The sequence below is a fragment of the Ictidomys tridecemlineatus genome, chromosome 4 (assembly GCF_052094955.1).
Source record: "Ictidomys tridecemlineatus isolate mIctTri1 chromosome 4, mIctTri1.hap1, whole genome shotgun sequence".
Taxonomy (NCBI): domain Eukaryota; kingdom Metazoa; phylum Chordata; class Mammalia; order Rodentia; family Sciuridae; genus Ictidomys; species Ictidomys tridecemlineatus.
Window position 1 is genome coordinate 156240127 of NC_135480.1, and position 24186 is coordinate 156264312.

Here is a 24186-nt window from a genome sequence, read left to right on the forward strand (position 1 = left end):
CTTAGGGAAATCTTCAGAATTGGAAAGAATGAGTCAGCAAGTTTACAAGAAAAAAGTGACCCGAAAGGAAGGCAGCAGCATAGGACCCCCAGAGAGTTACACAGCCCAGTGCTGCTGGTCATGGACATCAGAAGCATTTGAAAACTGGGCTTCAAAAGCAGTTTGGGGCAATGTTGAGAGAATGTCACCTAAGTTGCCGCAGCTCCTACTTGGACTTGGCCCTGCTTTGAGAAGCATGTTATCTTTTCAAACTGATACAGGACGAAAAGATCCAGGGAAAAGCTGAGGAAGGGAAGCCGAAGGGGGAGCTGCTCTGTTTAGTTCCTCAGTGTTCGCTGTCACTTTGGAGTCTAAGTCTGGAGGTGATGTTCTTCATGCTGCGTAGTCCGCATTGTACAGTCATGCAAAATGTAGGGGCGAGTTCCTGACTCCACAGCTGGGCACGCAGGATTTGAATCCTGCTTCCTTCATGTCTAGCTGTGTGATTCTGTGTAAGTTGCTCCATTCTCTGTGCTCCAGTTTCAAGACCCAAAATGAGCATTATGGCTTCAGGACCAGTCTCCTCCCTTGTGGTGCTGCTCTGTTATGTGGAAAGGTGTGATTTAAAAAGAAACACAGTGACTTATCAAATGGTGATTTCCAGATAAATCTAAAATTCTCTTATACTACTTTAAAGGCAAGATTGTGACATTGGGCTTTGTCTTCACCCAATAGTTGAATGGCCATCTGCATGTGACCAGTGTTGTCATTAGTAACAAAAAAGGCAAAACATCAAATAATTCCTCATTATACAAAAGGGAACAGATTAAATAAGTGGGTAGGACAAATGTATAGCACCCTAATTTTCTTTCCTAAGATGCACTGGGAAAATTATTTGTCAAACTTCAACAGCCCAGAGCAGATACTCATACTGAATTAACAAAGGCATTACCATGATTTTTTATCCTTTCCACCTTATCCTATCCTTGGAGTGGTAGAGGGACCTTGTCTAAGACAATAAAAGATCCCCTTGGAAAAATCAATATCCCATCTTTGATGATTGCATAGCTGAGGAAATGGATATAAAGGCAAAGAGATGAATCAAAGGAATCAGCAGATCTCTGCATAAAAGACGGTAGAGACTTGCTTATTTGTGGAAGAATCTGCCTTTCAAATTATAAAACAGAAAAAGTGTTTCTCTTGCTTCTTATTGCTAACTGAATTGGCATTTGCTGTATGTGTGTGTGTGTGTGTGTGTGCCAGTGCACGCATGTGTAAACACACACAACCATGTTTGCAAATGTGCAGCTATGGCTACTGATTGGACTTGAACAACTAAGCGTGTCTGCAACTCAAACTGGTGGAGGCACCTTGAAAAAATATATACTTGGAAAGGCTACAATCACCAAGCCCTCTCTGGGAGGATTTGTAGTACCAGTAGTCACATGGAATTGTTCTGTACAACATCTGGAGTATTGCTCTGGACATATTGAATCAGAATTCAGGAGATATCAATCTTAAACGTCTGAAACTGCCATTTTCATAGGTCAAAATGTACTAACATCAGCTGTTTTCTATGGTTCAGTTGCATGTGCTCATTAGGATAATGGAGATGAATCCTGGGCTGAGGGCAATCTCAGTGAAAAGGAAGGAAAGTTTCCTAAGTGAGGGATTCTACTAACAGAAAAAAAAAAGGGTAGTTCTGACACAGAGAAACATGGATTTGTGATTAGAAGGTTGGGATAAATATAGCTGGAAAATACCTAGGAGAAACTCGGCATGAAAGGTTTCCTAATTGGAGGATTGTCTTGAAACATAGGAAATCTCAAACTGGGTATAATTTTGAATGTCTCCTCATATATTGAAATTTCTTTGCTTCCCACCCATCACCAGCCTTTGTCTACCTCAGAATGTGTATCCTTTGGGTCAGTGTGGAAGGATGTGATTAGAAGTAACTCAACTTGAATATGAGATCACTGACTCTCCCAAACAGTCTAGACTTATCATCCCTAACGGAGAAAAGAAATAAAGTTGTGAGTCAAAGCACATCTCTACTGACCCAAATAAGTGGTCAAATATTGTATTTGTTTAATTTTCTCTGAAATGTAAGTATCCCTACAGGATCAGATCATTCGTTGAAGATGCTATTTTTTTCCTTCCTCCTTAGCACAGGGCTTTGTTAGAAAGGGAACCTCAGGACTCAAGGTGGGGGAAATGTTTTCATGAGGAGCTGCCTTCTCACTATTTAAAACTCAGATCAAATTTGTTCATTCTATGTCCCAGCACAGTGAGGAGAATTGCATTCAGCCATAATTCAGCCATTTAGATGAAGGAGTTCACAGTGATCATTCTGCCTCCCCACACTGAGGTGGCTCAGCTTTGAAGAGTCCCTCAAGGGCTTGGAGAAAGCCAATGTTCATTGGTGCTGCTTTTATCTGAAACACAAAAAATTAACTCAACCCATATCTACAAAATCTCAGCCCACCTCCAGAGGACTCTCAATGAGAAGTTCTTGCTCAGGTGGAAGCAGGACAGAACCAGGGTGGCAGGTGCTAGGGGAAAGTGATTGCCCTTGGGAAATGGCGGTGGGAAAGGGAGAGCTAGAGTCTTTCCCTTGGGAGGAAAGTAGGCACTTCCAGAGGCCACAGCAGCCTCTAAAATTACAGATCACCTTTGTGATCATCTCAAACCCTGAAAATAAGGCTAACCAAGTTGGGCTAACCTAAGGGCCACAGTTCTAGAACTTCAGCCAGTGTCAACATGAGGCTAGTGACCGTGATGGCCACAGGCATGAGCAGGAATGAAGACATCCTCTGTCTAAAAAGTACCCAATACCACAGGCCGAATGCCCAAACCCCCAAATCTGTCTGGTTTTTACTGAGCCTTGAAATAATGGATTTAACAGATCATAAATCATCTTCCCCAAACTGGGAAATTCCTAGATGAACCTAAGAGAAGGGAATACTCTATAACCTTCAGAAATATATGATCCCACAAAAAGCTATTTGCCTTATTATTATTATTATTATTAGTCCATTGCTTTTCATGGTATTTATATGTGCACTCCAGGCCTTCCTATTCATTCATTCAAGGCAATCCTTAAAACAAAAACAATATCTTAAATATCATTTCATCACTGTGCCTGTGGTAAAGTCTGACACATACTGGAAGCCCATGTATTTTTATTGAAGAGATGAATGAATGGATGTTCAACTCCATAGCAGTGATGAAAAGATGTCCTGTTTTGACATTGAATACTGTATATTACTTTCTTTTACCTTCAAAAATATGGAGAGCTCCTTCTTCAATTAAGAGAGATGATGTGTGTTTATTGCATTATAGCCTAATGTTCATATTTGGTACCAAGAATATTGGAGTGAGAGAAAATACAAAAGAAAAAGAAGGACAAACACTCCCTGCCAAGACCCATCATCCATGAATTAAAAACACTTTCCAATCTTACTACATGTCAGCTGCTCGTCTGTGTGCTCTTATACGGCTTTCTACTTGAAGAAGAGTGTAATAAATGATCTGAGGTCAAGCAAGGTCACCAAAGCATCTAAACAGCTCTTAGTAACACAAGCCTCAATAGGATCTTGAGGAGCTTTATGAGAGAGAAACAGTAGATTCTCTCCTACCTTCTTATTTTTTTAGGGAGTCTGAATACAGTGAACTTTAACTAGAAAAAAAATGTAAAAAGGTGGCAGAATAAGGCATAACGGATGCTATGGGTATGAACCCAAAGAAGATTATACAATAGGAAGAATGTGCTGCTTTCAGGTCAGAGAAGGTAAAATAGGTTCAGGGTAAAATGTAACAACAAAAAAATTTTTTTAAACAAAAAAATCCTGTGCAATGAATAAGCAGTTCAGAGATTCAGATTTTATAGTTAAGAAAGTTCAAGAATGCTAGTCAAGTAAAGATAAGGGACTGCCAAGAAAAGTAATATCCAATAAGAGTAAAGAGGAAAAAAAACAGGTACATTGTTTCAATTTGCCTCTCCACACTGAGAGTTTTGTAGAACTTTAGAAAGCACATTGGAGATTTATTTTTCGTTTTCAGAATTCTGTAATTTTGGAAAGCCACAATCACTGTCAGCAGCGCCCGAGGCATTACATTAGAAAAAGTCCATAATAGAAATTTTAAAGGAAAGTTTAAAATGTCTGCTAAGCTTCACTATGTATATAGAAAGAAAAGACCACTTCAGCTCTAAGTCTGAAATACTATTTATCAAACGACAATGACATCAGCCATGGATATGACAGAGTATTTGAACCAAATACATTAAGTGACTTGCTCACATTTTTGTTTGTTGACCTTCTGAGTATTTCAAGGAAGGAATATCATATGAATAATTCCTTATTGCTCTAATTCTCCCCCCTAAATATTTAATAGAGTCAACCATATAGTCCATGGTCCTGCCCTCCCAAGCACGTAATTATCCTATTTCTATTCGAACAAGAATTAGTAGCTTTTGATTGCTTTATTGTTCATATCAACAATGTTAACAGAACACGTTCCAAAGGTGACCCTAAACTAAACACAAATTTCAACACAGCCACACTAATCAAACCTGACTACATGAATTGTGCAAAATATAAAACTAAAACATGCCTTTGCATTAAATAAACTGAAGCTCACACTATCATCAATAGTATGAACAGAGTAATCCAAAAGATAATCAAGGTTTAAAACTTGATTCTAGTTTAAAACTTGGAAGAATCAAGAGAAATTTCAACATGTCTATCATAAACATTAACAATGTAGAGGCAAATGGGATCAGACCAAATTTGGGTGTAATACTCTTTGTCATTAGCAAAACTAACTTAGGCTAGATCCCTTGGGTTACAGGTAGTGACTCCTAGTAAAAAAAAACAACAGCACAGAAAATAATAATAGAAAGGTAGACAAATAAGAATAAAACAAGAAAAATTTCTGAGATTATGATTTAGAAGACTGACATTCTTTCCATAACAAAATATGTTACAAGCTTGACTAATTATTTTGTTGTATTTTTTAGCATCTTTTTATTAGAACATCAAAAATAAAGATTTACACTTATTAACTCATGTTATTCTCATGAGAGAAATACTTGTAGGATATTGCCATTCTTCTTTTATAATAAAAAAAATGTACATATGAAGATTGCTCTGAAGATCTAATTTTAGACAATCCGGGTACAGAATACAATTAGTATTGATACCATCATTATGTAAACATATTGGATTTACTTTTTTCATTGGTAGCATCAGAAGGTTACCCTGCAAATATTTTTCTTCAGAATATTCTTTGTTCTAAGAACAAATCTAGGTAGTAATTGAAGCTAGAATTATTATAGATACCAGGCATTCTTTCTTGGTTTCTGTGGTTCCTATTAGTATCTCTGAACAAACATCAGTAATGTCTATATCTTGAGAAGGCTGAATTTGAATTGAAAATTACTAGCTTTATTATAATCACTTACAGACTTTTAAATTAAGCTGTAAATATTTTCAATAATGGATTTCACTCTGGTTTGAAACTTTTAGTTATATAAGCATTTCCTTTCTCTGCTTGCCCCTGCTATGGCTAATTCGATATAGTTATAGAATAGGATTTCATGCTTCTCCCAAATAAGTAAGAATTAAAGACACAATCCATGGGCAAAAGCTCATTATTGCCAGCTTGTTGGAATTTAAACATTAATTTAAATTGATAGCCCTAATCAGCTTAACTGCCTCATTCATTCTAAAACTACTCTTATACTTCAGTAGCTTTCCTTCAAAGTTCTAGAAGTCTGAACCTGATGACCCAGGTTCTCTCTGAGATTGTCACCAACTGCTGTTTTCATGCAAAGACAAGTCCAATGAGTTATCATCATTACATCTGTGCTTAGATGGTTCCAAGAGAAAAGTTTTACTTCAATACAACTTTATCAACATGATATATTTGATATAGGTTAATACAGATGCAGAAAATGATGAGGTCTTTATAGAAAACAGTATGGAAGCTCTTCAAAAATTCAAACACTATATGATTCAACAATTCTGTTTCTGTGTGTATATGCAAAAGATGGAAAGCAAGGATTTGGAAAAAGATTAATACACAAATGTTTATAGAACATTTCCTATGATAGCCCGAAGGCAGAAACCATCTGAATGTCCACAGACAGAAACAAAAGCTGGTATATCCATGCAATGGAACATTTTTCAGTCTTTAAAAGAAATGAAATTCTGACACCTGCTACATAGTAGATGCACCTTGGAAAAAGTACGCTAAGTGAAAAGAGTCAGTCTCAAAACGATAAATATTGTACCATCCCATTTATATGAGGTACCTAGAAATATCAAATTCATAGAGTCAAAACGTAGAATGATGGTTTCCAGGGGTTGGCAGGAGGGGGCAGTCGGAAGTTATAGTTTAATGGGATATAGGGTTTCAGTTTGAAAGATGAAAAAGTTCCAGGAGGTGATGGTTGCACAATACTGTGGATATATGTAGTGACATAGAACTGTGTAGCTAAAAATGGTTAAAATTCTAAATATTATGTTATCACAATAAAAAAATATTCAAAGTAATAGCAGTTTTATTGTTATTCATTTTTATTCTTCATCTGGGAAAATTGAGTAGATTCTGTTTTTCAATATTGTCCCATGCCAGCAATTGCCGGGAAATAAATTTGATGTTCCAAGCAATTCCCCTGTGGTTTTAAAAAGAAATGAAGGAAAAGAAACAACTGGTTTAGAAGCAGTTATAGCACCCTCAACAAAAGCTCTCAATAACTGTTACACATTTAAGATGCACTAAACACGGGCACCATAACCTAGCCACCATAACCTAGCCACCCTTGGTAATGGACCAAACATGTTCATTTTATAGTTTTTGCCAATTCCATGAGTTCATGGATTCAGAAGTCTTATTTGCTTCATAAAGAAAGAGGCCCTCAGATCAGCATTAGCATCAAATAAAATGGATTGGCAATGAAATAATGTGGAAGTTAAAATTTGAAATTCTACAGCAAAATAGCCCTGGATGAAATTCAAGGAATTTTCCAGCTAAATCAGAAAGGAAAAAAGTTCTATCATACTATTAATAATAAAGACAATGTTGAGATAAATTATCCAGATTGCCTTTCATACTGATTAAATTGCCTTATTGAGTATGAAACTTGGCCAAGTGCATCCATAGCTGAAGACTAATAAAATCACAGAATGCCTAAAGAGAAGGAACCAGAAAGATCATCTTACTCCATCACACCATTTTAGAGATAAGAAAGCTGAGAGTTGAAGCCTTTAAATGACTTGCTTAAAGATGAAAAGCAGAGTCCAATCAGAACCCAAGTCATTGAATCATCTAGCTGGTTCATTCCAAATTATACAAAATTAGTTAATAATTTGTTCCAAAAGAAGAAAGATTAAATTGGGAGAATAAGAGTCAGATTGAAAATCAAAAGGAGGACTGTAGTTGCAACATTTAGTTATTTGAAAATATTATGTTAAATATATTTAATGCAAAATATTACAAAGTACCATAAAAATTTTAAATGTATCATGATATCACAAAGAATATTATGATGAGTATATTCTATAAATACTAATGTATAAACTCAGATATTTTAGGAATTATGTTTCTATGTTCATTGATAACTTATGTTCTTTTAAAAAATCAATTAGAAAGGAAGATATAATGAAATCATTAATGTTTGGATTCTGATTTTTATATTTTAGCAATATTTCTATTGTAAATACATAATCAAAAAAATCATCTGCTTCAAGAAAAACCCCACATCTTTAGAATAACTGTAAATTCATGAACAAATCCAAGACAACTTTTTATCATTCATTCTAATTAAATTTCCAAATTTCCCTAACACAGACAGACTAAGGAGAAAGGAAAGGAGAGTGTGATTGTGTGAGATTTCTAACCTTTCAACAATGTATTTTCAGATATTTGGAATGCCTATTACTTGTTGGTGTAAATTCATTTGAAAAGGAAAATCAGAATATCTCAGGAATGAATGTTATTCTCCAGTATTGTTTAAAAAAAAAACAGAAATAAAAAGTTCAAAAAACAGAAATAAAAGGAGCTATCAAAGACAGCAGAGCACACCAGCTGCTGGCCCCTGATTTATGTATTAATCCCATTTGTCTGTATATCCTCACTTAATGGAAATATTCAATATTGTTCCTAAAAAAGTCTTCAGCATTAGCCATCACCCTGAGGAGAGAACATTCACAATTTCACAGCTGATTGTTAATTGCCAAGAACTCAAACCTAGACCTTCTGCCTCACAAGTCAAACACAGCCTTTTCCCAATACATCTCACTCTTTAGTTTAAAAACAAAGTGTGTGTGTGTGTGTGTGTGTGTGTGTGTGTGTGTGTGTGTATATATACATCTGAAAGTCTTATAAATTGGGCAATATTGTTTACACTACAGGCAATTTTTTAAATTTTGGATTTCATAGGAAATGTGACAAGATCAGATGTGAAATTTGTTTTTCTTGGGAAAATACATTTCCATGTCATAGAAAAGGCTAACATAAAAATCTAATTTGATGGATGATATCTGGCTCCTTTCATCATGCTGAGACTCGAGTCTTTTGTCTTTAAATACAATGTCTCTAAAACATCTGCTTTTAACTAGAATTCAACTAAGGACTAGCCAAAGCATTTGATGGGATATATTTATTTCTAGCACTAATGCTTTCTTAGAGGTTTCCATCTCTTCGCCTCTCCCTCCTTCTATTCTTCATCGCCCTCAATACCTTCCTCCCACAGTTCTAAGATTTTCCCTCTAGGACACAACTCCCTCCCTTTCTACCTCCTTTCCTTCCCATTCTATTGTTACAAACAATCTTGGAATCGATCTTTTAATCTTCCAAGGACCTTCACAACAATAAAGTCTCCCTCTTCCGTGGGTTGCTGCCAAACCATTACCAAATCTCACACGATGCTCATCCAGGATCCTCCTCAGTGCCACTGGTGTGCCTTCACAGTTCCTTAAGTAGACATGAGTCACTGCTTCTACTCAAACTGCCTTCAGCCTGAGCAAGCAACAACTGGACCAAAACACAAACCCCAACGTGCATCTGTTTGTACAGCTAAGACATCAGCTGTGGCAGGAAATGCAGTGAGTCAGAAATGAATCTAGGTTATTGACTTACAGTAAGGTTTCAAGAAGCATGTTTCTGGGTACCCAAAGACGTAGTCCTGACAACTCTGTAAATAGATATATTCTTCACTGTCCAGTTGAAGAAACTGTAACTCAAAGATCCTTGAAGTGGCTAATTTGGGCCAGTCTCTTTAAATGGAGATAGCCCACTACGAAAATTTTTAATAATTGCATGGCATTTCAGTTTGTGGGTAAGGTCTCCACCAGCAGTCACTCAGGACTACCTCCTGCCATCCATGTAGATGCCCTGCTCCCCCTCGCCTCTGCTGATTTTCTGACTCCCCACCCCTTGGGCTTTGTTCTCCCCCCTTAAGATATTCACCACAGGCTCCCTTGTCTGTTAACCTTTACTGGCTAAGCCATTCTAGACACCCTTTCATAGGAAAGCAATAGCATTATTCATGCCCTGACTTTAAAAGATGTATTATCTAAGACATCATAAAACTCACCTCCCTCTTAGTTAATAAGTATGGGAACTGGAATTAAAACCTGCTGGGGCCAATAGACACACACAATCTCACACCACAGCTCCATGTTCTTTCAGCCACTCCATGCAATGGTTATTAACAGCAGTTCCTTTTTATATTACTATGGAAATTATTTTGCTTTTTTAAAAGAAATTGAAAACTGCAGCAATTACTATATTAAAAGTGATAATAATAAGTTGCTAGCATTTGATGTGCTTAGAATCAAGCTCTAAGCTATGTACTTTACAAATATCTAATTTAATGTTTATAAAAAAACATGAAGTAGATGTTTTCTTAGCTTAAATACATAAACCTCACTATTAAAGAGATAGGAGTCAGACAACAACTCTCTGAAGATCGTCACTGGATCTCAAAGGACCACATGCAGAATCTTCAAAAAGCGATTTACATATTTGCAAAAATTTGTATAATTTAGATTATAGACATGAGGAAAAAGGTAAATGGTATAAAAGAAATCCATTCAGCTTGGGGACAATCTTTCTGAACAATTATGTATAATATTTTACTTTTACCGCTACAAAAAAAAATTTATGTACCATAAATGTGCAAGAAAATGGACCAAAAGAAAAGTTTTTATTCTGGATTTGAAAGATGAGTTTGAATTGTTTCTATTCTACCTAAAGTCTTGGCTATGGACTACAAGTTTTTAAAAGCAATATAGAAGTTAAAGTTTAGATCTGGGTTGGCCTCCAGCACCTCATGTATTAAACAACACATGACAGTTTAAAGGTGAAAAGATTGGATTCTGAAAGCTTTAACTTGGTCAATGTATTAATTCACTGAAATGGATTAATTGGGTGGTGACTGTAGGCAAGTAGGGCATGGTTGGATGGGGTGGATCACTGGTGTATGCCTGTGGGGTTTATATTCTGTCCTGATTAGCAGAGAGCTCTCTCTCTCTCTCTCTCTCTCTCTCTCTCTCTCTCTCTCTCTCTCTCTCTCTCTCTCTCTCTCTCATTACCATATCCTGAGATGCTTGCCTCTATCACACCCTTCCACCTTCTGCCTCATCTCTGGCACAGGGCAATGGAGTTGGGTATCTATGAACTGAGACCTCTAAAACCATGAGCACCAAATAAACTTTTTTCCTGTAGAATAGTTCTTATCAGGTCTTTTGGTCACAGCAATGTAAAAGCTGGCTAAAAAAAAAAAAAAAAAGGAGTTTTATGAAAACTAAATATTTAAATGCACAGTAAAAATATTCATATTTATATATCCACAACTCACACTACCTTCAGTATAGATTATATTAAACTGAAAGTTCACTTGGACATGTTTCCATATAAGCCAAGAGAAATGTGTTATTGTGGATAAAGGGGCTGGGAAGATATTTCCATGTTGATAAAAGCAATTGTTGACTGAGCCCAACATAGTTACCAGGCAAGGGAGAGAGTACTATAATAATTTTAAATTTATCAATGGATTTTTTAATTATTACAAATATAATTGGATATGAAGATATACACATAACATCCCTCCAATCTAAAAGTACAAGCTTTAAGTAGTAGGTCAAACCACATTGACCCACTAAAATTGCCATTTTAGGTAAGTGCTCTACCTTTAAGCTACACCTCACCCCATAAAATTGCCATTTTAAAGATGAAAATTTTACTGAATGCCTTATGCATATTAACTAATTAGTTAAAAATAAATACAGCGAGGAGAAGGAAAATCTTCTTCCTTATAGTGAAATGCCACTCAATAACTATGTGGAGTATGATGGAGTCCTTTACCATTTACTATCTATCAATCACCGGTGGGTGGGGAAAATGATGGGGAGCAGGCATTTGTATGGTTTCAAAACACTTCTCCATAAATTCCTTGTTAATTATAAAGGGTAAAATGGTAGTTTTAAGGATAGAGAAAGTTGGAAGATACTACCTTAATCAGTGATGAAAATTATACCCAAAACACTGGAACAACCTGAAAGAGTCTCCTGATAGGAGGATCTGAGCAGGACAAAGAATCACTCCTCACTTCTGTGGTAGGACACAGAGCCTGAACCTAACTATGAGATTTGAAAAAAAAAAAAAAAATCAGAGAAACTCAGGTTTAGAGTCATTCTACAAAACAAATGGTCTGAAGTCTCAAAAAATGACAAGGTTAAGAGAAACAAAGAAAGGCTGAGTAACCATTACAAATTAAAGTAGACTACAGAGACATAAATATACAGTATGACCCTGGGTCAGCTCCTGAGCCAGGAAAAAAAATGTTACAATGGATGTGATTGAGAAAATTGAGAATATATAAATTTGGATGATGAACTTAATAATAACATTCTATCAATGTTAAATTTCCTGATTTTATAATGGTACTATGGTTGTGTAAGAGAATATTCTGGTCTTATGAAATACAAACTATTTTATTCAAAAATAATATGAGGGAAGTATCTCTAAGTTGATATCAAATAATTCATAAACTGACAAATATATGTTAATATGTAAAGAAAATGAAAATGTAAATGGGTCGCAATGTAAATAACTGATGATTATTTTACCAAATAAGTTACTTAAATGTTTTTAAATTTTTAACTACCCAGATGATTCAGTTTAATAGCTACATGCTTATTAATATTTTTGATCAAGTAAAAATAAAAAGTTAAGGAATTAGAAACAACTTACTAAAGCAAAACAATTAAAAGTATCAAGATGAAGTGTGTGAATCTGGATGAAATTCAAATCAATCTATAGGCATGCTGAAGACACTGTCCACAGTTGACATTCTCATTGTAGATATTACATTTTTGGAATCATATCCTTTCAATAGCTTTTTGGCCCAAGACACAACACAGGAAATTATCTGAGCTGGTCAAGTGGGACATCCTCAAATAAATGGTCACGTCATCACTGATATTGCATCTCACTTTTTACTTGAGTTCATAGCATGGAAAAGTAATTCTTCTCTTGGAATATGTTTCATAAGAAAAACAGAACTCATCTAATTCTTTTCCAAGTGATCAGAGGGAAATAGTAAATTCTATGTTCAAACTTTGAAGGGAGTATTTTTACAACTTGAAATCTTACTGTCCAAGTATACCCTGTGAATTATTTACAAAGAACTAAATAATGTCTGAAAACAAAAATCCAAATCTATTCTGACTATACTCCTATTATAACCAAGCAACACCACATGGCACTGAAGATCCAGAATGGAGATAGTACAACATCATAAAATGTATCCTAATATAATCACTTATTTTGAGAATAGATTCAATGCTACCTACTACATCCATTTTTAAATAGTCAGAGGGGGAGGATTTTATTCTTGGTAGTAATGCATTATTTTTTCCGTAAACTTCAAGACACAGAAAAACAGCTGATCAGTAATGGAGATGTTGAACATTTCTCAAAGTTTGTTCACCTGTGGAAAAGTCCTAAATTGAACCTCAGTGTTAAGACTGCATGAAAATGGTGACGTTCTTCTTCCTTCTCCTCCACCCAGTAAGAACGCATGGAGGACTGAACCTTTCTATTAGGGAAAGCACCATAGGTTTGTGCTGGGAAGTTCACATTTTCTTGGTCTCTCTTGGCTCACGATCTCAGTTACCTGGTAAGGCTAATATTACAATTTCTAGAGTTCAATTTTTTTTCTCTCTCTATAAAGCAAGTAGACACACACAAATTGTTCTCCTATTTCCTCATCCCTGGTCCCATTAGCACTTGCCACTGAACAAACTGCCCACACCACAGTCTGGCCTCAACCCTCCTTTCCAGTATCACCTTCCTCCCTCCCTCCTGTCAGCCTCACTTTCTACCTACTGCACTCTTATCATTGTTGCCCGAACACGACCTTTATTTTCCCATCTCTGTCTTTCAGTTATTTCATTGCTCTTAGAATATCCACTGATCTCATCTGTAGGTGGAAAGTTTAGATAAATACTTACCTAAAGATCCTGTTAGCTTCCCTCTTCTTGTCAGTCAGAAATATTTTTCCTTTCTCTGTTCCCCTAAAACACTTTATTGTATCTCAATGCATTTTTTTTCTTTCAAGCTGGTGTAATGCTTTTGTTTTATATTTTTACAATGTATCATTCCCTACAGAGAAACACAGCATGGCTACGTTTGAGAATTAGGTATTTCCGTGCAATTTTAAAATAGTATGCTGATCATATTAAGTGTTTGTGTAATGAATGAACTGATGAATAAAGGAGGAAAATATGAAAAGACTTTGGACAAAGTATAGAAAGCATACTATTAGAAATCTGGTGCACTGTGGGTGAGGTTTTAATTCAGAGTATAAAAATGGCTGAGATAATTGTGCAATTTTTAATTTTAAAGGGAAGGCCAGCAAGTCTTGGCATAATATCATTTTATCCTAAATTTTAACTATTTCCAGAAATAATATTGGCCCATGAGACATCGACCTCTTCAAAGTTTTGTATTGGCTGTACTTGCTATTTATGTTCCTTATTTCAATGCCCCTACACCAAGGGGCTCTGTCATATGCAAGATGAAAATATGGAATCCTTTGTTTCAAACTACTGAAGGCTGCAGGGTGGTGACTGCAAAGCTTTAAACTAAGCGTGAGACCCTGAATGACTACACATGTCACATGAAGCCTGCACTGTCTGTATAAAATATCTGTAGTTTCTCATTTTTCCATTGAGCTAAAAACCTAAGATCTCACACAAAATAAATAATGATTTCCTAATAAACTCTCACATAAAATGGAACAAAAAGAAGGGCTCCAATTTTAAAATTCTTCTCAGACCTATTATTTAAATTTCTTTCTTGTCCTATGCATAGAATTTTCTTTGGATTATATTTCCTTTCAGATCTATTTTTAAAATATTTTTTTTCCAGGTTCCCAGTCTTCCAACAAACTGCTTGCAAACTCTTTTCCAAAAGAGGAGTGGGGGAATGCTTTATTACATTCCAGTTTCTGTTGATGAATGCTTTATTTTTTGGTTATAAACTCTTCATCTAAGTTTTAGCTAAATTAAAAAAAAAAAAAGCCTCCTCAGACAGTCTCAGACTCCATCACAAGAAAATTTCCTTTGCAAAAATATCAAATGCACAGAATTCGCTCTGGCCTTGCAAGGCCCATTATTTTTAAAAGCATTTCATCTCTAAGTTCAGTCTGCAACATGAGCCTTCAGTGGGGTGCAGACTGAGGAGGGAAGTGGTGGGGAGGGAGGAAGAGGAAGACTCAGGCCAATCGGAGAGCCCGCCAGAGGTACGCTGGGTTATAATTAATGGCATGAGGTTACAAGTTGCAACTGACACCATTTAGAGTATAAGGTCAGCCTCTTGCTGCAATTTGCATTTACTGATTTGGAAGAAGTCTCTATGGTCTTTCTTCCCCCCATTCCCTCTGGATTGGCTATCTACCTGATCCCTGCTACATTCCTTTCTTTATTCAAGCCAAGATTCTTTCTCATCCTTTATACAAACATGCACCCACACCCTCACCCACATACTCACTCACACACTTCCACAGATGTGCATGGACTCAAAGACAGAGGGCACTCCCATGGCTAGTACAGCAGGTGATCTGTGGCTCTTGGGTGCCTCTGCCAAAACCAACTATGCTGTTCTGCCAAGTCCCCTCCCTCTTTCCGTGACATTTGGAAGGGCAAATGGATAGCACATTCACTGCTGAGTATAGAGCCATTTTGGTGTCAAGATCATTTTATCTGAAGTACTCAAAACACTTCCCTTCCTTTTCCAAGCTTGACTCTGAGACTGGGCAATGAATGAATGAAGTGCCTTGGGGAATCCCTACCTCTGGTGGAAATGAGAAAGAAGAAAGGACAGTGAAGTGGAAGAGAAGGTAGGAAAATGGTCAGCTGGGCAAATCCTGGGGTTCTATGCCTCCCAAGCTGGCACAGACGTTCTCTGGGGATCTGGGGATCTGATAGACAGGAGATCTTGCTCATCTCACCAAGCTGCCCCACCATGCTCAACTCCTCTGAAAGCAATGCCACGACACCTGAGGGAAATGAGTGCACAGGCCTCAGCTTCTCACTGAGTCCCTTAGACACCCCTCTGTTGGCTGGAGTGGATACCTCTGTGCTGTTCTTCATTCCCACCCTCCCTGCTCTACGGGGTACACTACCACTGATACCTCCCTGTAGCACTTATTCAAATCTCCACCTTCCATTCCAGTGACTGCCCAAAGTCAACCATTTATATGTACCATACTTCAGATCTTGACACTTCCAGTTACCATTGGCCTTATTATTTACTTCATATGTTTCTTTTAATGCTTGTTTCCTCTATTTTAAATATAAGTTGAGTACCCCCAATCTGAAATCTAAAATGCTCCAAAATCTGAGACATTTTTAGAGCCAAGATGATACCACACATGGTAAATTTCATACCATGAAGCTTTTATATACAAAATTATTTAAAATACTGTATAAAATAATTTGGGGGCTATGTGTATAATGTGCATAGGAGACATAAGTGAAATTCACGTTTAGACCTGGGACACATCCAAAGATATCTCATTATGTATATGAAAATATTCCGAAATCCAAAACTATCTGAAATCTAAAACTCCTCAATTACCAAGCATTACTCAAACTGTACATGCATTTTTAATGGAAGCAACAAACATCATTTGTAAATAATTGAAACATTTAAAGTAAATGCTGAGTTAGAATAATTTTAAAAAGCATTCATGCAGCGACCTCTACAACCATCTTTCTAACATCTGTGATATCTTGTCTTCTGCTGTTATCTGGGACTACTTGAGAGGAACAGCTAATTTAATCAATTTATTTGTGATAAGGCCTATCCATAAATTGGGTCTTTATCTAGCATCCCTACCAGATAAAAAGATGCATATTCCTGACTGTCTTCATGGTTGATCTAGAGAAGACAAAGAGTCAAATTTTTTATAATTAAGCCATTGGATTCCTTTGATTAAAAACTTTTCCTTTCCTTTTTCAATCTTGACTCTGAGACTGGGAAATGAATGAATGAGGACATTTCAGATGCTAAGCAGGGCCAGTAAAAAATACATTCTGTATCTCATCAGTTTCTTCCTAATCCACTCATAAGGATTCTTACCATGCAATCTTCCCATAAATTTGTATTTTTTTCCTTTATTCTGCAAGTACTTACTGAGTTCACAGGAAAATTCAGAACTGGTACCTGAGATCTCAGTAGAGATTCAGATGTTTAAGAACTTAAAGCTTAGCAGAAGGCAAATTAGACTTAGAGAATTCTAAGGCTCTTTAGTTGGGTCAACTTTGATGACTTTCATAAATAGAAAAAAAAAAGGGAAAACCATTTCAAAGTTCAATTTATCTTCAATCTTGAGATTTGAATATCAAGTTTCTACCCAGCTCCAGGCTTGCTTGTTCAATGGCAGTCAGCACAGTGATACCAAGAACAGCCTGTCTCCACTGGGAGCATCCAGGCCCTGCCTGTCAGGGGCAGGGATAGCTGGCTGATGGATTGCTGGTGGCTGGAAAAGGTGGCTGCACACATGGATGGGATACACAAGGTGGCTCGTAAAACTTATGAGCCATGTTCTGTGGTGTGACCTGAGTGAGGGATGGTTCAGCTTCAGTGGAGGGGTAATTAAAAGCAATTAAGTGTTGCTGGAGACATGGCAGAATTCTTCTCAGACACCAGGGGTGTGTAGACTTGGTCTGGGAGAGGGCCAGGAGCCCAAGGCCCTCACATCATTTACTTAAGGAAAAAAAAAAAAAGCACAACAGATTGTTGAGCCATAAGAAACCCCGTAAACTTCCCAGTTGGTATCATCGAGAAGACATAATTTAATAAAGTCTGAAAAAGGGTTTGGCCTCCCTGTACTTCTCAAGGTGCTGGGTTATCTGACTGTCACACCCAGAGGCTCCTCCACTGTGTTCCCAGAGGAACCCTACATAGAAGAAAAGAAAGTCATTCACACCTATGAATGCATTCCTTTCTATGATTTCTTGGCCATCATCTCAAGGAGAAAGGCCAAAAGGAATGGGATATGAGGCAAGAAAAAACAGGAAACAGGATTTAAGAACAAATATAGGTAGAAATATAAGAGGCATGGGGATTTTAGGGTGCAGGAGAATCCTGCAAAGGCAAGAGGTGGGTACTGCTGTAGGGTCAGGGACAAGGGAAACTGGAAATAGTGGTACAGAGAAGACAAAGCAAGCTCTTGGTAGGTAGCAGCCTTTCTAACAGCCATCCTTAATTCCCATTCCATTGCTTCTTATACTGGGTAAGTTTAAGTCCCCCTTATAACTATAAGCATAGTCTTTTTTTCCTTTGGGGAACATTACAATTTCTCTAGAATGAGATAAGGAACAGAAAGGCCTGGATTAGGGTTAAGTATGTCCAACTTTTTACAGAAACTAAAAAATAAGGGTTTCTGGATACCTGGGCTCTTTACTGTTCACATCCCCAAGGGAAAACCAGAGCAAAGAGAGCAAATATTTTATACACAGGATGTTAGTTATTCTCCATTATCACTTACTTAGTGTTGAAGGGATGGAAAACATAAAACAGGAAGTTTGTACATTATGCCATTAAGATATATTGCTTGCTGTTTTCTTTCTCACTCAGGAATGCAAAGGTAAGAATTTCTTCAGCCCAACTCCAGACACCGCAAAGAACCTCCAAAGCTCTTTCCAACCTGTCAACAGGGAAGAAAGGAGCCTTTGTGTAATACACTATAAATGAATTTCCTTCTAAGATAAATAGAAACAGTCTCAAAAGGAAAAGAAATACACAATAGCAGTTATATTTGGATCTAGAGGAGTACCTGAAAGGTCATATATGAGGCTAAGGGAAGCTGTGAGAGTGGTGGGTTTGTGCCTACAGTCTGAAGGAAAAATCTAGAAAGTAAAGCCACTTTTGAATCTCTCTTTTTATCTGGAAGGAAAAGCACATACAATTCAATCCGGATTCCATCACACACCCAACCCTCTTGACTTCCCTTACTAAGTATTCCTCCAATTCATCCGCTTCTCTTTATCTTTTACTGCCAACATCCGACATAAAGCTGTATGATGGATTCTTTCAGATTGTGTTGCAAATGCTTCCTAACTGGTGTCTCCACATTTGCTCTTATTTCACTTCCAACTCCTACTCCACATGCATGCTATAATGCTACATCAAAAAAACCCAACCTGCTCATGTCATTCCATTGATTAAACCTTTTTAAGACACTTCAAAGGTCTTAGAATAAAGGCCCCAAACTCTTTCTCAAGCACTGTATCACCAGGGCCTCATCCACTGCATCAGTTGCATCTTGCCCTTCTTCCTCCACTTACTAAGCTCCAGCCCCCCGACTTGGATCTCTCTGCAATTCCCCCTAAACTCACTAAAATTCACCTAAATTCATTTTTCAAGGGCACCTTCTTGACCTCCCAACCCTGGAAAGGTCTTCCTAAAAACACCTTATACTTCTCCCAATTTACAGTAATTAAATGTGCAATTAATTACTGAACATTCAATTTCCCCTATAAATTTTTTTTTTAAATCCTATTAGGGTTGGGAGCTTAGAAAAGTATCAGATACCAAGTAATCGTCACTATCAGTGAGTCCTCACTACATGCAAAGCATTGATTAAGAATTTACATGCATTAACCAATTTAACCCTCATACAGGCTTTTTTGGGTTAGGTGTTTTGGATATCTTCATTTTATATTTGAAAAACATCTAGACACAGTGAGGATAAGAAATTTGCCAAAGAACATGCACCACTGGATGGTGGAGCTTGAATTCCAACCCAGACACAATGAAGATTTTTAACTCTTCTTCATTATGATTCCACATTTCCACCGTTTGCATTTAGTAAGCATTTGTTAAATCAATTTTTCTGCTCAGCAAAAGATATTTTACCAAGCATCTATGGCCAGGCCTGTATTGGATAAAGGAGAGAGAGCATCAAGAAGGGGGTAGACAACCCAACTTTCACTGGGCGTGTAGTTTAACTCTTAGTTTTCTGGGTTAAATCCTCTTTTAATTTTCCATCCTTGATGATTCTTCCTTCCAGCACAATTAAATTGTTATCCTCTGTGCAGTATTAACTATCTTGTCATAGAAATTTTTGCCTTTGGAGAATGTTCTAATGGGGTGCCATACTTGGTGCTGAGTTTTCTAAAACTTACAATATAGAAAACAAAGAGGGTGAAGAGGGAAAAGAGAGACAAGAGGAGGAGGAAGTAGTAGTACTAGTAGGAGTGGGAAGGAGGGAGACAATAAATTATATAGCACTCCTTGTCTTACAAAAAGAAGTACCAGAACTTTCTTAAGTTCCTTAAAACTCATTATCAAGTGATATTAGACACCACTGTGTACGAACTTGAACATCTATTTGCAGATAATGCCAAAAAATTAGTCTCACCTACATTCAACAGAAGTAGAGAAAATGCAATTGAACTATAATTTTGTGATGGTGTTGTCGTGTCTGGGGTTCTTACCAATTATACTATGCAGTGTCATGCCTGGTCAATTAAAAGAAGTAGTCCTGTTTTATAGTTCTCAACAATTTGAAAAGCTGAAAAAAAAATTATGAACCCTCTTCACCTCCACCACCTCTAACAACCACAAAATGGATCTATAGATGCAAAGACAAATACGTAGACCGACACCCTCATCAGCATACATAATCAATGTTGCATTCAATGGCAACGAGTTGACACACATATGAAGTGGATATGTGGACCCAAATCCTTAATCCCAAATTAAGGATTTCTATCTAGAGAAATGTGTGCTTGCCATGCTTCTCAAAATTTAACAGACAATGAACCAATGGATTGATTCATCAACAAAGAAACTTTTTTAAATGTAGATTTTGATCCATTAGGTCTGCTGAATCCAAACTTCAGCATTTCTCAAAAGCTTCTAGGTTATGTCAGTGCTGCTCATTGATTCACTACACATTGAATAATGAGGCCTGAGACAATCCCTCACACATTATCTCAACAGGGTTATTGCTAAGGCTGGAGAACTCTTGATCTAAACTTGAGGTCTCTACTAAGTTGCTATGTTACAAATACTTAGTAGCATTAACCGAAAGACGATTTATTTGCTTTAGAGACTAGGCTTGCTAGAAATACTGATAATATGACTTGATTTTTGCTTTGTCAGAAGGCCTCAAACTTTTTCACAGAGGTGGCCTATGGGAGAATCTGCACACATGGTCAACATTGTCCACAAGAATGTTATCTTTAGATTTGTTCAAATACTTGAGTAACTTGGTAGAGACACAAGGATTATCTATCATAAGTCAGGCTTTTCAAAGTCTTCTTTGGAAGTTGCAATGACTTTTCAGATGGAATATTTGATGGACACCAAATCAATCAAATCAGTTAAAAATTAAAACTGTTTTACTAGTGGATGACAGAATTTGCAAAGGGAAAGCCAGAGTCCTACCTTTCAGTGAGACCTCTGCAGCCATATTGGCACCTTTGAGAAGCCTCTTAACTCTCTCAAGCTCATTGCAAACATACCTTGGAAAACACTGAAAAATGATACAGAATGAATGATCTGGATCTATGTTACTAGTAGGTCAAAGATTCGGTTTCAGAAAGTATGGTTTGGGCTGCCAATGCTTTTACTTCCAGAAATGGAGTTTAAAAAAAAAACTCTGAATTTGAAAGGTCTTTCTATTCCCAGATTCACATCTGCTCCTCTAAAAGCCCGTGATTCCATTATTTTCTAACTTAATTAGGACCTGGAGTTTAAATACATTACCAAACATTTTTATATTTGTCCATCCTTCTATCTCCCAGGGTAAGAAGTCTGCTTTGTTAGGGCCAGAAGTCACTGGTAATGAGTCTGACAATTATCCTCCTGCTGTTGAGAACCTAGACCTGCTCATTTTCCCCCCACTTCCAAATCGAGTGTGCGATTTTTTTTTTTTTTGAGACAATATTAACTTTTCACTTAACTGCTAGAAATTGCAGAGGGCAGACAATTGCAGCTCAAAGTGGCGAAACAAAGGAAAGGAGGTAAAAAGAGGAGGGAAAAGCTTTGCTGCTGAGATTTTTATTTTAAAGGAGGGAAAAGGAGATTTTGTATTTCATAACAGAGAGCCTTAAAACGATATAGCCCCATACAATGAAAACCTTGTGTTTTATTAAAATGAAAAAAAAAAAAAAAAGATTGCTCAAGGCCTCCATTACTCATTTCCGGATGGAATGGCAAAACTTCAAGTTTGAAAAGACTCAAGTAGCTACAATCAAACTTTCCCTGGTAGCAGCTGATAACACAGCATTTTCCAGAAATCCATTTTGTAGATTGTGCAGATCAGCTATTTTCAGAGCTCTCAGAGATTGAACTCCGCACAAAACGGGTGGCACACAGAAAGTCCGGGGATACTTAGTCCTGGAAGAGTTTCTTCCACTATTTGAGGGTGAGAACTGACAGGGAATCAAATGACTGGGTAAAGAGGTCACTGCCATAATGTGAAGATGGATGTTTCAATACCTCCATTCCCCACCCTCACTCAAAAGGACAAAGGCAAGCACTCAAAAGCCTACTCATCCCAATCAGCTCCCCCTTGAACTAGAAGGACCACGTTTGGAGACACCAGGGTAGACATCAGGTAGCAAATAGCAAGCCTCATGCCAGTTCCTCCTTTAGGTTGGAGAACAGGCACCTGGTCTTCATTAACATTGCTGCTGTAGTTAATGCTTTGCAGGTGTGAAAGTGTGTGGCTGAAATCTGACAAAACACCTGTCTTTTGTGGCACCATTAGATCTGCCTAGTGTGGGACACGACCCCCTCGGGTGTGCTTTCTCCTGCCTTGAAAGCCACAGTAAGCATTGTCCTGTAATTACAAAATCAGAGTCATCATTGCTGGGAAGAATTCCTTAACAAATTATACCTAATTAGTCTGAAATTACCTTTAATTCATGGTGAAACCATAGGCTTAACTGTGTTCTATAACACCTTCCTTTTTATCTTTATGCAAATATGATTATACACTATCAAACTGGCACCACCAGGCATAAAAAACAGCTGCAGCTAGTTCTTTGGTTACTAAATGGGAACTGGACGGCTGCCATTGATTATGTTTTCTGGAATGCTGCATCAAAAAATAATAATAATATCAGCCAGTTCCTTCCCTGTGAATTCGAGTTTTCTTCCCCGCCCACAGACCCCTAATTGAAAGCTGTGAGATTGATCTCCCTTACCCAACCCCCTACCTCCTCACCACATTTTCTGCAGACACATGTGTATATCTTGCTGCCACCCAATCTCTCAGAATGTCATTGAGTGTCAAAACATGTCTCATTTTATTTCTGATCACAGCATCTTATGATATGGCTTCTTCAGTTCTCATTCTTACATCTTCACGAGCCTTTGGATTTCAAGGCACTTTCAGTTCATGTACTTTGGATTTTAATGTTACTTGTGTAGTAGGCGTTGACATAAGAGCTTATCAGATCCCCTTATTCCATCCTGGATACAAACCTGCACTATATGCACTATTACCATCCCTTTGCAGAGGAAGAAACTAAGACATAGAGAAGCAGAGATCCAGAAGAGAGAACCAGGATGCTCCCCCAAGCCATTGTCTCTATCAGTTTCTTATGCATTCTCAATGATGCCCAGAATCTCTCTACTACCATGATCATTTTCAGTTCTTCTATCACATTTCTGAACATGCCATTGTAGGAAATTCCTTCCAGTTAGGTGGCATATAAAGGTAAAAAGGATTGTTTTTATCACAGGAAGAAATCATGGTTCACTCCTCCCAAGGTTCCACACAATTTGTAATTATGTTTCCTCCTCCACCCCACATGAATGCATTTTCAGACCTCAAGTCATTTTTTCTGTTTCTTTTAAAACAAAAACAATGCTGGGTTCATCATTGGTACTAAAATAATAATAATAATAATAATAATAATAATAATATAAAATTATGGCTCTTAATTAGATCACGGTTGGGTAACTCTTGCACCGGATATGAAAGTTTGTTGAGATCCTTTCTCAAATTAAACCAGAGTTTGATTCTTTGGAAATCAATTAAAAATAGTAAATGTACCTGTAGAGTTTTAGGTTTCCTTTCTATATTCTCCTTCTATCTATATTTTTCTTTGTATATGTTCCGTGGAAAATCAGCATTCATTTGCAACATTCTCATTCTACAAATAATGACAGGCTCTATTATTTCTAAATACGAGCCAATCCAGGTTCTCTAGAGATTGTTAACTTTAAAGAAGACTTCCAGACCACATCTAGGTTACTTTCCAACATGCCATTCTTTTGCAAATAAAGAGGAGATTAATTTCTTGAACAACCTCAGGCATGATATGCAAAGCCAAACACATCAAGTGTGGACATTGTACCAGAAACTTCCATAGGGTATCCTGATATCCCTGGAATGCAGTGGTGAACTGGTTAATAATAATAATAACAATAATAATAATAATATAAAAGGTCCAGAAATACAGTTTTGGCTAAGTACTGCTTTTGTTAAGTATCATCAATTAAAATAAAAGCATTTTCTTGATGGTTGTTCATAACAGATAGCCAGGTCCATCTGTGGCTATTTTATTTATGGCATTGCCGTTTTTCGCCAACAACAAGTTGGCCAAAAATCAGATTTTAGAACATTAATCAGAATCAAAACATTCTCTTTTCATCTAACGCCTCCAT